At 34.6% G+C, this 16851-nt stretch overlaps 1 pseudogene; it reads left to right on the top strand.

The window, feature by feature from the left end:
• Positions 1-11553: 11553 nt before the first annotated feature.
• Positions 11554-14189, top strand: LOC127667113 (axin interactor, dorsalization-associated protein-like; annotated as a pseudogene).
• The last annotated feature ends 2662 nt before the right edge of the window (positions 14190-16851 follow it).

The following is a 16851-nucleotide window of genomic DNA, read 5'->3' as shown; positions in this document are numbered from 1 at the left end:
AAATTCTACAAAAATGCTTGCTATCAATGGTGGTTAAATGTATTTAAACATATTCAAATCAAATAAGATGATTTATGAACCATTTTAAACATAACAGAAACTAAAATTCTGCATCTTACTTGAAAAAATAAGGAAATATATTCATAAACAGATTTTTACAAATATTTATACCAATTTTCTTCAGAATAATTATACTTCGGCAGCAATACTGCACAACAACTAAATAATGGAGGGTAATTAGATAGTTTGTTCATATGGTGCAATATTACTCTCAAATAAAGAATTAGCTATAAATAGACTAAATAAGATGCATATGTTTCAAAGAGATGGCATGACTTAAGGAAGCTCAAAAGAGTAATAACCATTTGTGCTACCATTGAATTCCATGATGCATATATGTAGAGGCAGACACTAACTAGGACATTGACCAAGAGTTAAGAGGCAGATATTTCCTTGAAGAGTAGCTAATTGTAGTGGAATAATATCATCTCTTAATATTAGCTGATATCACATAGATAGAGTCTACATAATTCATATATTAACAGTTATATGTACAGAAGTTAATTACATTCAGTTACAACATATGAAATTTATTTAAAATAAATGTATTTCTTGAGGTTCCTGCTCATAACTTGTTTTTGATCAAGCACACCAAGATCAAATTCTTTTAAACTAAATCAAGAAACATACCTACTGTATGTGCATCTTAAAGGAAATATAAAGTTCAATGACAGAACATAAATTTTAATCTCCCAGTTACTCTTGAAAACTCTAACATTTAAATAGTGGCAAATAATCATGTAACTGTACAAAGTATATAATATTGGAAAAGGTCATCCAAAGTCATTGGATTATGATACCTGTGGTAGATAAAATATAGCTTATCAAAGTCACAATGGATTTTAAGAAGAAATTAAATTATAACAAAATATGTAACATAAAACTTACCTTTTACCAATCAATAATACTTTGCTTTCCTATAAATTGGCCCTGTGAAAGTTATAATTAATACAAAATATAAATTATGGTTGGGAGGACATGTAAAGCTATGTGAACCTTTGTGAAGAGAGTGAGTTATTATATTATATACAATACAATTTAGTGTTATCTGTTAGTATGTTTCTTGCACACACACATAAATTCATAAATATACTTTAGAGAACATTAAGATGCAAAATTTCACTTAGTGAAATGAGAAGATTTAGGTATCACCCAAGTCAACCACAGCTGAGATAGTTTCAGCATCAGTTATTTTAAAATACTTTTTGATTTAAAAATTGTTTTTACTTATTCACTTTAAATCTCACTCACTACCCACTCCCAATCACCCCCTTCCCACAATCTGAATTCATATTTTCTCATTGGAAATAATCTTGTGTAAAATCTATCTTTATAAGAATAATATGATCCCGTGGATATATACAGAAATGTGAAGATCGTATTTCTAAGATGTAGAAGATTAAGATTAAGATCCAATAGAGAGCGATGCGAACACAAACAAGCAGAATCAGACATGAGGACTGGGCAGAGGACCGTTTGAGGAACAGACTGGCCTAACTACGATACATACCCACCCTCCTTTTGTGGTTTTCTTCTTGTTGACATATGGATCACAGTGATGACACTTTTAATTTAGTAAGCATCTTTGTGAGAATCAACCATTAAGAACATGTAAGAACATGTTAGCTTTGTTTTTATTATATATTTTATTTTAATGGCCATGTCATTCCCATGGAGAAAGGAAACTCTTTTATTTCTGACAGTCTGTATTGTTCTCTGCAACCGATATAATTAAATATGCTTCTCTTCTTAAACTATCACTGTAGCTACATGTTAAAATATCAACTCAATACAAATCTAAACAAATATCATTATGTACTTAAAAATAGTAACATAATAATGAAATTGATATAAAATAACAGCTTCAGCATTCTGAGGCCAGATAGCTCATCTATGCTGATAAAACACCAGCATTCTGTATTAACCTTCTATTTTTCTCCCCTGGGGCAATGGTTTCACTTGAAGCCTCATTAACTCTCCCAGGACCACTGTTTAGCTCTCTAATTGGTACTCCTGTCTCCATTCTCTGACTTTTCTAATCCGTCCTACACATTCTTGTCAAATTAACTTCTCTAAATAACAATTCTATTCCAGGTACCATCCCTTTCCTTGCTAACAAAAATATAAATGTTAACAATTCTGTTCTTTTTAATTTAAGAATTTTTCTTCTCTGATAATTCTTTAAAATGTGAGAGGGAAAGAGAGAGAGAGAGAGAGAGAGAGAGAGAGAGAGAGAGAGAGAGAGAGAGAGAGAGAGAGAGAGAGAGAGAGAATTACCACAAAAAGAGTTGTTTCCAAAAATACTGTAATGATTTTTGTGTATTTGTGTGTGCATTTGTGTGTTCATGTTGGTGTGGTATGCAGCTGTGTGTGTGTGTGTGTGTGTGTACATATCTATGGGGGAAAGAAACAAATAACTGAGTACTTTCTATTCATGCTTCATGTTTTAAGATTTATTACTTTAAAATTCCTCCTCCCTCTCTCTCTTTCTCTCTGTGAATAATGTTGCCACTGTAGTATTCCTAATGAGCATTTCACCTAAATTTTAGAGATAGAATGTTTCAGTTGAGCCCAGAGATCACTATTAGTCTACTTATCCAATTTATCTTATGAGTCCTGTCTCTACCTTTGGAGCATTGAGATTATGGGCAGGATGCCATGGCCTCTAGGCATTTTTGTATGTTCTAGGATTCCAAATTCTTGTGCTCATGCTTGCATAGGATGTAAGTTCCCCAGTGAGAGCCTTCTTAATCCTCCTTTCATATGTATTAAATTTAATTAAAGATAGTTATTTCTAAGATTTACCAAGTTCCCTGGCAAAAGAGAGCAGGAATTTGTATACATGAGTTTTACTTTATTTTGAGATCTTTTCTGTACTGTTTAAATTTCTACCCATGTGCAGTCATTTCTTTATGTCAATAGAGTTGTATGAAAAGTGATTTGCTAGCCACTTTAAATGCTTTCTTTGTAATTCTCTGCACTAAAGCACTGAAAGTTATTAAAAACAAACATATGCAAGAGTAATATTATATAAAAAGTTCTGGAAATAAAATAGAGGTAGAGAAAAGGGAATTAAATATAGAGAAGTCTACAATATATCATAAGGGAATTGTGATGTGTAACCTTTAAAATGTGGAGGTATGGTTAAAATTAATGGCATAGTAGAAAAATGAAGGTAAATACAAGTTGGAATTTCATGTACCTGAAATAGAAGTTGTTTCACTTATGAAAGAAATCATGTTCTGACCGAAAAAATACTTAAAACTAGAATATCATCTAGAGCTAATCATTAACTGCTGGTGGGGTGGGCACAATATGCCCCAACTGGTCCTTGAAATGTCTGGAGACATTTTAGTCATTCCATCTTGAAAGGGAGGAGCTGTGCTAGTGATACTTATTGGAAAATCACCAGAAAATGTGCAGAAGTCTTCTCTCAGTCATAGGGTATGTCCCACCTAAAGAATCATGCAGTCCCAAATGTTAATAGTGACAATTTATAAAGGCTGCTCCAGAGAGCTATTCTGAGGTAGTTCAGGAAGTCAAATTTTATACCTTTCAGAAATGTGAACGTTTTCACTCATTATTTCCCTCAATTGAACCCATACTTATTAGGACTTTGCATCCTTCAGAAATCAAGTAGCTATCCGCAAATATAGATTATTTTCTTATTTGCAGGAAAGGTCACATGTATCCGATATCACAATTGATGAAATGCTCACATAGTGAGGGTAAACCTATGTTGAGTTCAGAATTTTTAATTAAGCATTAATATCCATAGTGCTAATTCCTAGAATATGAATTCACCAGCTCAAATGAAGCTTAATTCAGAAAACTTGAATTATAAAAATTCAGTTTATATTCTTGTGGTTTAGTTTTAAATAGAATAGAGTTAAATATTTAGGTTTTAAGTTGAATGGTTCACTATTTACTTTTGTGTCCTGGTTGGAAAATTTTATGTGTAACCTGAAGTATTATGTTTATAATTCCAAAAACAAATATCAAATATAAGATTTTAATAATTAGCATTGACACTTGCAGAAAGTCAGAACCAATACCATGTGAAATGAACTTTAAGATGGAAGTTACATAAAATAATAAGCAGTCATCAACTAAATTATTGAAAAACTGCCATATTAGAAAAATAATGCTCAATGTGTTGCATTGTGTAACTGCAAAATAGATAACATCCTTCAGAGTAAAATACAATGTGTGGCTACAATTATATAAATCCATCAAAAATATAAAAAGGTGTATGGAGCATATTTCACAAGCAATGAGATGTCTCATTTCTGTTTCTTTTACACTCGTGAAATTAGTGGACAATGAGTGAACTGTGCATGTTCATTTGAAAAAATAGGTGACAAGGAAGGCCCTAGACTATTAAGGAAGTGAAAAGGGTGGGCTACTCTGTCTGTTGATTCCATTCTGCACATCATTTGATTGCTTGCCTTCCTCTAGTAGAGAACTGAGAGGAGCAGAATAGGTAATAGTAGAATTCCCCTCTAGTCCTCCTGAATGATGCTCTGTTTTACTGTGCTCAATGCAGGTGTCACAGAAATATACACCAGGGAATCTGGACACTATCCTTGCTGACTCCTGATGAGTTAGAATGTCACTGGCTCACTGATATTCCTACCAGAATTCAAAAGAGTTCCGAAAAAGCAAGCTCTGTGCCTTGTGAGATTTCTGTGGTACAAATAGCTATTTGCTTTTTTTTCCCCCCAAGACTAATGTCATGTGGGAAACCATCTTCAGCAAATAGTACTTAAGAAATTTGTTATTGATAAGATATCTAAGTTTTATTGTGGACCAGTTCAGCAATGTGAATAAGCAGCAGTGCTAAATCAATCTATCTATCTTCTGGGATCAGGAGAACCTTCAGATGAGTCATTATGATCAATGGTTTTGGACCCTGCCACTGAAAAGTATGTAAAAAACTGTTTCTGTGAATCATTTCCCATGCTGGAGCAGACTTTTTAGTTATACAACTATGCCTCGCTTCTCCATGTTCCTGTAAGGATGCTTTTATAAACACCCACACTTAACTCATTGGTTCAAGAAGATAGATTTTGATAGACTGGTAGTGTATTGAACACCAGCGAGTGGATTTATTACAGATATAGAAATATGAATACTATGATAAATTACATACAGAGAAACACAGACACACACACATGCTCGCTCGCGCACACACACACACACACACTTATCATTTGACCATAGCAAAACTACAGATGCATATAGTTTCATTCAAGCTAAATATAATTACTTTACTATTCTTCTTCTAATTATTTCTTGTTACCCCATTTTCTCTACATTCAAATGTTTACTGAAGGAGAAGGGACAATGGAGGCTCATAAGACCAAGAAAACTAGTAAAACCAAAAAGACTGAAAAACTGAGAAGACTTCATCATTCAAAAGCTTTTTCCTGAGTTTAAAAACAAACAAAATAAAACAAAACCAAAAAACAAAACAGTAAGGGAATGCATATTATACAGATATGTACTGGCAAAATATCTTTCAAATTCAGCAGGGAGCTCTGTCAACACAGCTCTTTTGAATTTCTTCCTTTTGCAGGGTAGTCATTTTAAAGATGAAGCTGCAGTTGAGTTATCTATACCTTAAGTTGCCTCTCTACCTTCTCTAAAATATCCTCAGCAAACCCACTCCTTCAAAAGAGTTATAGATGACATATATTTTCTTTCCAGAAAATGTCATACAACAAATTTGACATCATGACAAGGAACAAAAAGGAGAGAAAAGCTGGGAAGATGAAATTGCATGATCCCTGCCTAAAGGGGTCATAAGATAGATAACTGAGGTAGATGTTCCCACTTCAGCAATCCTAATGTGGCCAAATTTCATAATGTGAATGAAAAAGTATGCTTTTTGGGGAGGGGAACATACCAGTTTTTTCCCTGTACCTCACTATGAGTGGTAAGATGCCAAGAAACCAATAAACCAAGATTAAAATGTCTGAGGGTAAAATATCCCACAGGTGGTATTTTGGATACATTTCTTTTTTATTTTTCTCTTTTCTTCCATTTCAAAGTTTATTTACAATAAGAAGGGGAATGGTTTTTTTTATGTATTTTTATTGGATATTTTCTTTATTTACATTTCAAATGTTATCCCCTTTCCTGGTCCCGCCACCCTGGAAAACCCCTATCTCATCCCCTCCCCCTGCTTCTTTGAGGGTGTTCCCCTAATCACCCATCAGCTCCCACTTTCTGCCCTCAAATGTCCCCATACACTGGGCCTTCCACTGAGCCTTCACAGTACCAAAGGCTCCCACTGATGTCTGGCAAGGCCATCCTCAGCTACATACATTTCTTTATATAGCATAAGGCGGCAAGCTTATTTGCAGAGTGGATCCTTCCTCATGAATGCAGGACTTCTCTTTACTTACATATGAGCTAGAGAACTTATTGTTGTGTTAAAAAATGTATATGCTGTGAGTATAAGAAGGCTCTTGATGCTATTATGTGGCCATGATGTGAGCATTAAGGTGTGCAGGTAAAGCTCCACTACCTGCCTACAAAGAATGTTTCCACACAAGGAAAGACAATAGGGAAAGATATGCATATTCTGTTTTCCACACTAGCCTCTGTTTTGTCAAGAAAAATAGCAAAAACACAACAAAACAAAAAGATAAGAAGGAAGCGTTAACAACATTTTGTACAGCTGGCAGGAGTTCAAAGTAAAATAATACAAATTAGTGCTCCAGTATAGAGCCAATTCTGACATCAATTCCCAAATTGAAAACCTAATAAAAATCAAACCATGAAGAGTGATACAACAAGGTAAATTTTTAGGTTAAATCCCTCAGGTTTATCATTTAGTGTAATGTAAAGGGAAAAATATTCAAGGAATCAGGACGCAGACAAGGACCTCAAAAATGGGCCGGAACAAGAAACTACAGTCATTCAGTAATATTCTATCTCTGACCTGCTTGTATTGCCGTAGTTTGAACATACACTACAGAGCCTATCATAACCTTATTACAAAGCTCTGGATACAGAGTTATGTGATATTAGTATGTTATTCAAATGCAGTCACTTGGTTATACTTGCTAATCTATTCAGACAAAGGCTTCATTATCTAAGACTCAATGAAGAAAATAATTCTCTGATGGACTAGCTTCAACCAATTGTTATTCCCCCTTTAATAATTTTTCATATAATATATTTAATCATATCTTCCCCATTTGTAACTACTTCCATATCTTTCCTACCTCCTACTCACACAATTTATAGTGCATGCCACAAAATAATTTAAAAAGGAAATGGGAAAAAAGAATTTAGGAACGAAAACCCAATGACATAAAAAGTGAGAATGTGAAACACAAAAACCCCCGAAATACATAGAGTGCATCTTATGTCCATCAATATCTTGTTGGTTTGGGGCTTCTCCTGGACCATAGTTGATATATTCAGTAACAGTCTATTGGAGAAAACTGATCTTCACCATTCCCATCTGGTAGCAATTGTGAATTGCTTCTTGTTTAGTGGTAGAATTTGGGTCCATTTCTAATTCTCAGGGTGGGATTTTATCTGTGAACCGGAGCATGTGTTATGTATTCTGACTTCCTATGTGCACCAGTCCAATTGTGTTGGGAAGATGCCATTCTTTAGGAGTGAGCCATAACTTCTGGATCTTACAGTTTTTACCTTCTTTTCTGGATAGATCCCTGATATTACATAGATTGTTTTGATAAACACATCAACTTTAGGGCTACATGTCTCAAAGTTGAAAGGAGCTACCACAAAGTGTAGTAAGAGGGCATTATATGTCCACAACAGTGGGCCCTATCTTAACGGATAGAGGTGTGTCAGGAGAAAGGCTCCTGTGTGTAGACTGCAGAAGGGCTAAGAGACTCAGTCTGCAATGAGAAGAAGGAAGGACAGGATGGAGAATGAATGGCCACTACACAAATATGCACCTAGTGTGGAGTCTGAAGGTCCCTGGAGGAGAGTGGTCGTTATTGGATGAGGGTCTCTAGAATATCATAGACTAGAATATAACAGAAGGATAACAGGACTTTACTGAAAGATTAAAGCATGAGAGAAGCAGTGTTTGTTTCCAGGTTCATTGAGCCAAACAGGAATCTGTTCAGGGGAAATTTGGGGAGAAGTTGAATCCTTGTGATTAGTACAAAGCTTAAAACATTGCTGAGTTCCATGGTGAGATGTGATCTTTATAATGGAATTTGATGATGTGAGGTAGCATGGGAATAAATGTTATGCAGTTCCCAAGCAATCAGTTAGGGAATGAGAGAATGACAGAGAAGCAGAATTAGCCTATTTGTGTAACTTGAAGACAAATGAGATGAGATTTGTGTGAACCAGTGTTCCTGGGGAAAAGCTTGACACAAAGCCAAATGCTGCATTAGTGACTTTCTAGCATGCTCTAAAAAAGGTTCAATAGTTCATGGAGGACTTAAATGATAAACAACCTCTAGTAAAACTTGTTATATATGTACTATGGGTGATCAATTATTTCCTGATATTATGACCTATATATTAGTCCTTTGTTGGATACTATACTAAGGATAGAACATCCCCCCTGCAGGTTTGGCAGATGGAGAGGCAGTATCCACCATGCTATTGTCTAGCTGGTTAAAAGTAATGAGCAATCCATAACAGGAGGTATGGCAGGCAATAAAGTACTCTTTGTTCTCTCGTATCACAGAATAATTCAAGCAGTGCGAGCTCACCTTGCTGAGACCTTAAAAGTTGTGGAAATTATGTCTATTTCTCTATCATGTTTATGTCTATGTCTAATTCTCTATCTCTGTATGTCTGTATCTATATATCATCTATATATTAATATATCTATGTACATATATGCATCAAAATCTATAAAGCAATTAAAAAGCAGTGATAATTCTCTCAGAAATGGACAAGGTGAAGAATTTTATTTTTATGCTTAATAGAGTAGCAAGATGAGGTTTTGAAACAAAACAGGACAATTCTTTTTAAGTACAAATCATGTAAAAGAATGAGTACAGCAGGACAAATGATTATCTAAGAAAGAACTCTGACAAATGAGATTGTGTTGATGCAGAACGAGAATAATTCCAGAGCTCAGAAGAAGTTGAGGTATTAAAACGAAATTTTGAAGTCACATGAAGATATATGGGTGACTCAAGGGACAGGAGCTCAGACAAAGAGTCTATTATTATTCAGGCATAGAAACTGAAGATGATAGAATTACCAACACAGGTTGTATTAATGAGTCTTATAACAACAAATATAGCATGAATATTGAGAAATCCCCAGTCCATAAAAAACCATACAGTCCCACAGTAACATAACAAATATATTATAAAGTATATGTTATTATATAATATTATATGATAATATATAGTATATTATTATGTAATATATATTATCATATAATATATAATATAATGTTATATTATATAAATATTTAATAATCCACAATAACAAAAATATAATAAACAACCATGTTGTAGGTTTTATTTTAGTTGTTAAAAATTTAATTCTACAAGAATAGAGGAAAATATTCCAAGTAATTAGGAACTGTTTTTACAGACTGCATAGATGGAAGACCTCTTCATTACAAATTCAAGATGTATATTTCATACCATGGAGACAGACAACCTGTGTCAACTCCAGTTAAAACACATGAAACTCAAAGAAGCTTATAACTTTAAATAAAAGAAACACAGAAAGTGATTTGGTAAGACTATTAATCCTTTGAATTAATTTGATTATATTTAAGAAGAAAGTATATATAAACAGAGAAATGTTGAAATACAAAATTTAAAGCTACAGAGTACATATTGTGAACACAACTACTGTATTATAAATAGTAGAGATACAAATTGAATAATTGAATATATAGAATTATTTTATGTTTTTACAAATACATAGAAAATCAATACTATTATAATGCATATGTATATATTTGCATATTTCACTAGAACTTATATATTTTCAAGTTGAATGCTTATTCTTAATAATTTAAACAAATGCCAAAAAAGAAATCCTTAAAATTCTCAGTAAGTTTTAGGAAGTTCTTTTGCAAAGCAAAACATTGTCACTTTTGATGTTCCATGTAAGAGTAATATATTCTCAACTTAAAAAATGAAATATTTTTTTATTTTGATTGTCTTACACAGAAAGGTAAATTGATATCATAACTCTTCAAGCCTCAGAGAGTTATTTCGATGTCATAGCAGATAAAATTCGATGAATCACACTGACAAATAGGAGTTCTTGATTGGTAATTTCCTTAAGCCTTCTATGACCTTATATAAATGACAGGTCACAGGTTTTGGAGGACAATAAAATGAATTCTCTCTCATAAAGGGTGAATCATTAGTGATGACAAGAATGTAGACTCAAGAAAAGGAAATACCTATTCTTCCTACAGTCTGAGAGGGAATGTGGCTTTGCCAAGACCTTGAGTTTGGAAATGTTCCTTCTACACTCCTCAACTCCTGGTAGGGTTGCAGGCTGATAGTAACACTCTGGAAATCATTCTGAAGATTCCTCAGAAAACTGGGAATGATACTTCCGGAGGTCCCTGCTATATCACTCCTGGGCTTATACCCAGATGATTCCCCAACATGTAATAAGGATACATGTTCCACTATGTTCATAGCAGTCCTATTTATGATAGCCAGAAGCTGGAAAGAACCCAGATATCCCTCAGGAACAGGAGGAATAGATACAGAAAATGTGGTATATTTACACAATGGAGTACTATTCAGCCATTAGAAACAATGAGTTCATGAAATTCTTAGACAAATGGATGGAACTGGAGAACATCATCCTGAGTGAGGTAACCCAGGCTCAAAAGATCAGTCATGGTATGCACTCACTGATAAATAAATATTAGCCTAGAAGTTTGGAATACACAAGACACAATCCACATATCAAATGATGCCCAAGAAGAAGGAAGGAGTGGACCCTGGTCCTGGAAAGGCTCAGTGCAGCAGTGTATGGGAGAATACCAGAACAGGGAAGTGGGAAGGGGTGGATGGGGGAACAGGGGAGGGAAGAGGGCTTATGGGATTTTCAGAGAGGGGGGATCCAGGAAAGGGGAAATCATTTGAAATGTAAATAAAGAATATATTGAATAAAAAAAGGAAATGTTCTATTTAGATTTAGGACAGGATACTTTTTACATGTAAAATATCATCTGTTTCATAGTGTATCATAATAGCAGTCTTAGGAACACAATAGTCCCCTGTAACACTAGTTTAGTTAATCTAGTATTCAAATGAACAAAAAGAACTCACTTAGTCCCGTGTTTTCAATTGTTTGTGTCCACAGCCTAATTTACTTGCAAGCACAGTGCCTTTTCCTGACTGTGAGCTTAAATTTATCTTTAGATGTTAATCTGTGTGAACAATGGAACAATAAAGTGGGAATCAACAACAAGAAGACACATGTCTATTTCTGTTTCTCTGTTGGGACTCTATTAAAGTTTTCTGTCTCCTTTCTTATGCCAGAAGGGAGATGAGCACATTTCAAACATTTTTAAATCAAGCTGACAGCGCTGGAGTGAAGAGTATGTTCTACATATCTGATTTATAGGCTGCAAAGCTTGGTTATACAGTTCTTTGAAACACGGGATGTTTTCAGGATTTACTGATCAAAACATAAAGCAATTGCAGTCACATTCAAGATGAGAACTGCCTTTCTGACAAATCAAATGAGTCCTAGTTTATAGACATTCAAAGACTTCCCACTAAGCTTTCAGTTTATTTCCCTTACAAGGTCAAAGATAACTTATCCAAGACAAATATGTATTCATGAGCTATAAAATTTTACAGCAATTAGATTTTTGCTAACACTAATGTTTGATTACGTTTGTTCCTCTAGTAAAGACCAAGAGAAGAAAAGATAATTACAGCCCCAAACGTCTTTAGAAATATTACAAGGAGAGATCCAATCCCTTGATCTAGATAATGAATTAAAGTATGTATTTATCTTTATCTGTATATATATTTCTATGCATTTCTTTTTTTCCTAATTTCTTTCTCTTTGTTTGTCTACTGTCCTTCTTTCTTTCCCTCTTATAGTACATTTCTTTCTTGTTTAGATTTCTAATGTTTTCCATAGTGATGTATTTTTAACTTCTCAGAGAATAGTTTGGCACTCAAGATGTGACAATTGTCTGTTTAGCTAAATAGTAAAGGTTACTTTATATTTTCCAATATTCTAAAAGCATATTTATCAACATTATTTCAGGTTAATTACAAACACACAAAATGATATGACACATTTCTTAATTTTTTATGAAGGTGGTTTTGTTGCTTAAATATGTAATCACTGTGCACCAAATACTGATCAGTAAATTGGGTAAACAACAGAATTGTTACAACAGTATTTTCTCTCCCCAAAGTCACACTTTTGATTCTTTTATTTACAGTGTGTGTGTGTGTGTATATATATATATATATATAGTATAATTTATATATAGTGTAGTATATAAAATTATTTATATGTATCTATATATATATATATAGTATAATTTATATATAGTGTAGTATATAAAATTATTTGGCATATATATGTATGTATGTATATATATATAGTATAATTTATATATAGTGTAGTATATAAAATTATTTGGCATATATATAATATATATTATACATATATGTATAGACACACACACTGTAAATAAAAGAATCAAAAGTGTGACTTTGGGGAGAGAATATATATGGTCTTGTGAATTTTTTTTGAAGTAGTTCTTAAAGAAGACAACTACTGGGCTATATCTCTTTCCTATTTCCACTTTTAAAGAAATTTTAATTAAATGTGTATCAGGAAAAAAAAAGTTTGAACTCTGGGTATTTAGATGAAAATTCAAATTGAAAAATCTTCAGTGAACATATTTATGGGAGACATGTTTAAGATGCAAACAAAAATGACTCTTGACGATTCATTTGAGGTTGTGACAACTAATGTAGAGAGCAGATCTGGCCTCTGCAGGGCGGCCTACTTGGAGCTGCAAAGTTTTGCTGTAGTGGCAAATGGGTTTGGGTGCTTCTGGCCTTAGTGGTTCCTCCTGGCCCTGTTAATGTTAGGGCCAAGTTCTGGGAGGATGGTGACCTAGATCCTGGCCTTGCTGGGGTAGGGGCAGTAGGGGTCCCAGGTGGGGAAAGGCCATGGTGAGGTGACCCGGAGTCTGTTGTAGGATGTGCCAGTCTTAGGAGAGGCCCAGGCTTTGACTCTTGGGGCCAGCTGGCAGAGGTGCTGGAGTAGTATCAGATATTATCAAGACACCTACAGAACGAGGCCCAAGCTCAACACAATAATTCTGAGTTCGGTTCACAGAAGTACAAAGGAAAACCATAGGCAAAATTGCAACGTGTTTGTAATTGCAAAGTTCAGCATTACAGTCCACATAGTCCCAATAAGATTTGAGACTGGAGGACCTGAAGCCACTAAAACCAAACCTGAAGAATAGTCTTAATGATAAATGAATCATTTGAAATGTAAATAAAAAATATATCGAATAAAAAAATTTAAAAAAGGAAAACAACAACAACAAAAAAGTATTCCCATTTGATGTTCAGCCCATCCCGTTAAGATGAATTTTAGCACCTGGTGAATAAGAGAATTTGGAATTTGAAGACAATGAAAAAGGTGGTGCTGGGGCAGGACCTCCTGATTCTTTCTCTGCTACAGTTTCCGGTATTTTATTGCCAAGATTGCTATCAGAACCAGGGATGACATTACTCTCAGGATTGAGAAAATTTGTCATGGGGCAGTGCATTGAACTGCACATCACAGTCAGTGTGAAAGATCTGAATGGCAAAGATTTAACTCCTGTACAAGATACCCCCGTGGCTTCCAGAAGATATTTATGTTCACTTTAAGGTGGACATTCAACTCTAGAACATGTTGAAAAGTTAATCAAAGGTGGAGACATTGTCTTTTAATTCAAACATTACAAGCCTAAAAAGAGGTATACTAGCACCAAGTGTTTTGCCTTCATAGAAATGGATGAAATTAGACCTGAGATATGGCCAATTGTAACAGCACTATACAAGGAACCCACTGACTTTAAAAGAAAGAAATTGAAATTATTTACCAAGAAACCACTTAATCTTCATGTACATCAATGTTTGCATAAGGAATGATTCTGATACAAATAATAACCAAGAACTTGTGTGAAATTTACCACTCAGAAACCATTATAGCTCTGTGTAGCATAATAACCATTCTACAAGCAGGAAATGAGCCCTCTCCATGTCAGTTAGCCAAGCAAGTCTATTGCACAGCCGAACCCCAGAACAAAAGTTCATCAGGTCGCTGAACTATCACTCCTTTACATACATGTTTATTGTAGATTTTGAAACTGTTACTTTTCCGTTAATTGTGCAATTGATAGTCTATATTCTCATTGCCACTACTACCCTGTTTCCCACACAGTACTGTTGTGGTAGACATGCAGAATTTCAGACAATAAAGCAGTAAGAATGTTCTAGAGTTTCCATCTCTTCTCTGTTCTGTTCCAGTATGCTCTTTGGTTTAAGTGTCCTGCTGTGAGCTGAGGTGGGTAGAACTGTTCTGAGAGGAATTGGATAGTTACATTGCCTGGCAAAGACTCCTTAAAAGGGATCTAGCCTGATGCCATGGGTCTCCTTCCTAGAAAGTATGACCTGTCCCAATGGGATTCTCACATTGAGTGTTCTCCAGATGGCCAGATTGATTTCCTGAAGAGAACAAGTCTATAGTCAGGTGGATTATCTGTTCTTTGTTTATATACTGCTAATTCTTTCTGGTAGCTCTAGGGTTAACGTTGGAACCATCCCAGAATAATTAGGCAATTTAATATGTGTTTATAACATATTTTAAATTGTATAATTTATGAACAGCAGATTCAGATGTTAAGATGTTATGAGCTGAATATTGCTTTCCTGACTACCCTTTGTGAGACCTTAAGAAAACATACCTTTCCGTAGTATGCAAAAATCTGGAAAGACTATCTATTTTTTTAATATAGGTAGATAGGATTGCCATTCATTCATCTATATGAATATATGCAGGTTATTAATTTATTTTGAATGGACTCTTTAGTTTTGGTGTAAAGAAAAATTCCTATACAGTCATTCATCCATCTGAAAATATGCAGGATGATAATTTATTTTGAATGGAATCTTTACTTTTGGTGTAACAAGGCATAAATAAAACTTTGAAAGCAAAAAAATAAAAATGATACAGATCTGTAATAGAGAATGTCTGGGGAATTTTTTTTCTGGAGAAATTTCTAGCTATGAATTTTCTGACAAAGATAAAGCTACACATATTCCTTTTAAAATTTTGTGAGGCCCCTATTCTAAAAGCCTATGTAGAAATGCTGAGATATGACAGGAGGGACAGAAAATGGCTGAGGAATTCAGCAAACGGGCAGAGAACAAATACTCTAGGTCTATCTCCACATCCTAAATTATTAAAAGACAAAATTATAAAATTCCCACAGTGACTACAGGGCAGGCTTCAAGGCACAATATACTCTGTTTTCCAGGATTACTGAGAGATACAGGCAGGACTCTGTTAATTATGCTAATAAAGCTACTAGCTCAGTAGTTCTCAAATATCCTAATGCTGTGACCCTTTAATAAAAGGTCCTCAGTTTGTTGTAACCCCCAACCATAGTGAAACCATTAGTTTCATTACTGCTTCCTAAATGTAATTTTGCAACTCCTGTGAATCATAATGCAAATATACATGTTTTCTGAGGAACTTAGCTGATTCCTTTGAAAGGGTTATTTGACCCACAGAGGATTTAAAACCTACCAGTTGAGAACCACTTTTCTAGCTGAACAATGACCCGGATTCATGATGTCTGGAGTCGCAGTTGACACCATACTGATGTAGATAGTGATACCCACAGGGAGACTGAACTATTCTCAGCAGAGATAGTAGGTTTCTAGAGTTGAGTAGTGTTACTAACCAGGGAAAGCAGTGAAGAGAAAAAACTACTTTATCTTGTTTCTGAAGACTGCCTTCTACCCAACGGTGCCCACTGAATACTTTGAAGTTGTAGTAAACTTTAAAGTGTTGAAGAGCAGAACAGTCTTTTAAAAAAAGAAAGCCTTTGAGGATGATTCTGTGAACTGTCCCCAGCACTTTGAAGCAAGATGTGTCCCTGTGACTACTTGGGATGATGAAATGTTAGTGGAAACCGTCTGTGAAACTTTAAAGTTGGATCTTGGAACTTCTCATGCTGGACTCAAACTGTCTCTTGACATCATGGCCTGATAGATGAGACTTTGATTTTTACATGATGAAGTTACACAACCATGCAGCCTGACTGATCACATGTTCAATGCTACTCTGAAAAACTAATTCTGCTTACATTTATTGAATTTGCAGAGCTAGAATTGTATTTGTGTGTGTATGTAATCTATGTAGTTTCTAATTTTATTTTGATTACTTACTCATATACCCATAGATGACTTAATTTTCATCAGTCCAAAAAAAATTCCAACGTTATTTTATAGTAACCAGAGACTATAGACACGTACAACTTGTTCAAAAGCAGATAATAAACAATTGTGCTACACTCAGCCACAGCTGGTACATCTATAATCGAGTCCATTCATCTAAGGCTTAGCAGACATCAAATAAGAAAAGGTAGAAAGATCTTAGGAGCCTTGGGACCTGAACATGTATTATAGGAGAAAGATAGTATCTTCTAGATATGATAGGGATGCTACACCCATGAAATCTCACTAGCTAGGTTATGTAAATAAGACATACTTAATGACAAAACAAGAAGACATGACAGTGTGGAGA

This window comes from Apodemus sylvaticus, chromosome 16, assembly GCF_947179515.1.
Source record: "Apodemus sylvaticus chromosome 16, mApoSyl1.1, whole genome shotgun sequence".
Classification (NCBI taxonomy): domain Eukaryota; kingdom Metazoa; phylum Chordata; class Mammalia; order Rodentia; family Muridae; genus Apodemus; species Apodemus sylvaticus.
Note: the sequence above shows the minus strand (reverse complement) of the source record. Positions and strands in the feature narration are given on the sequence as shown.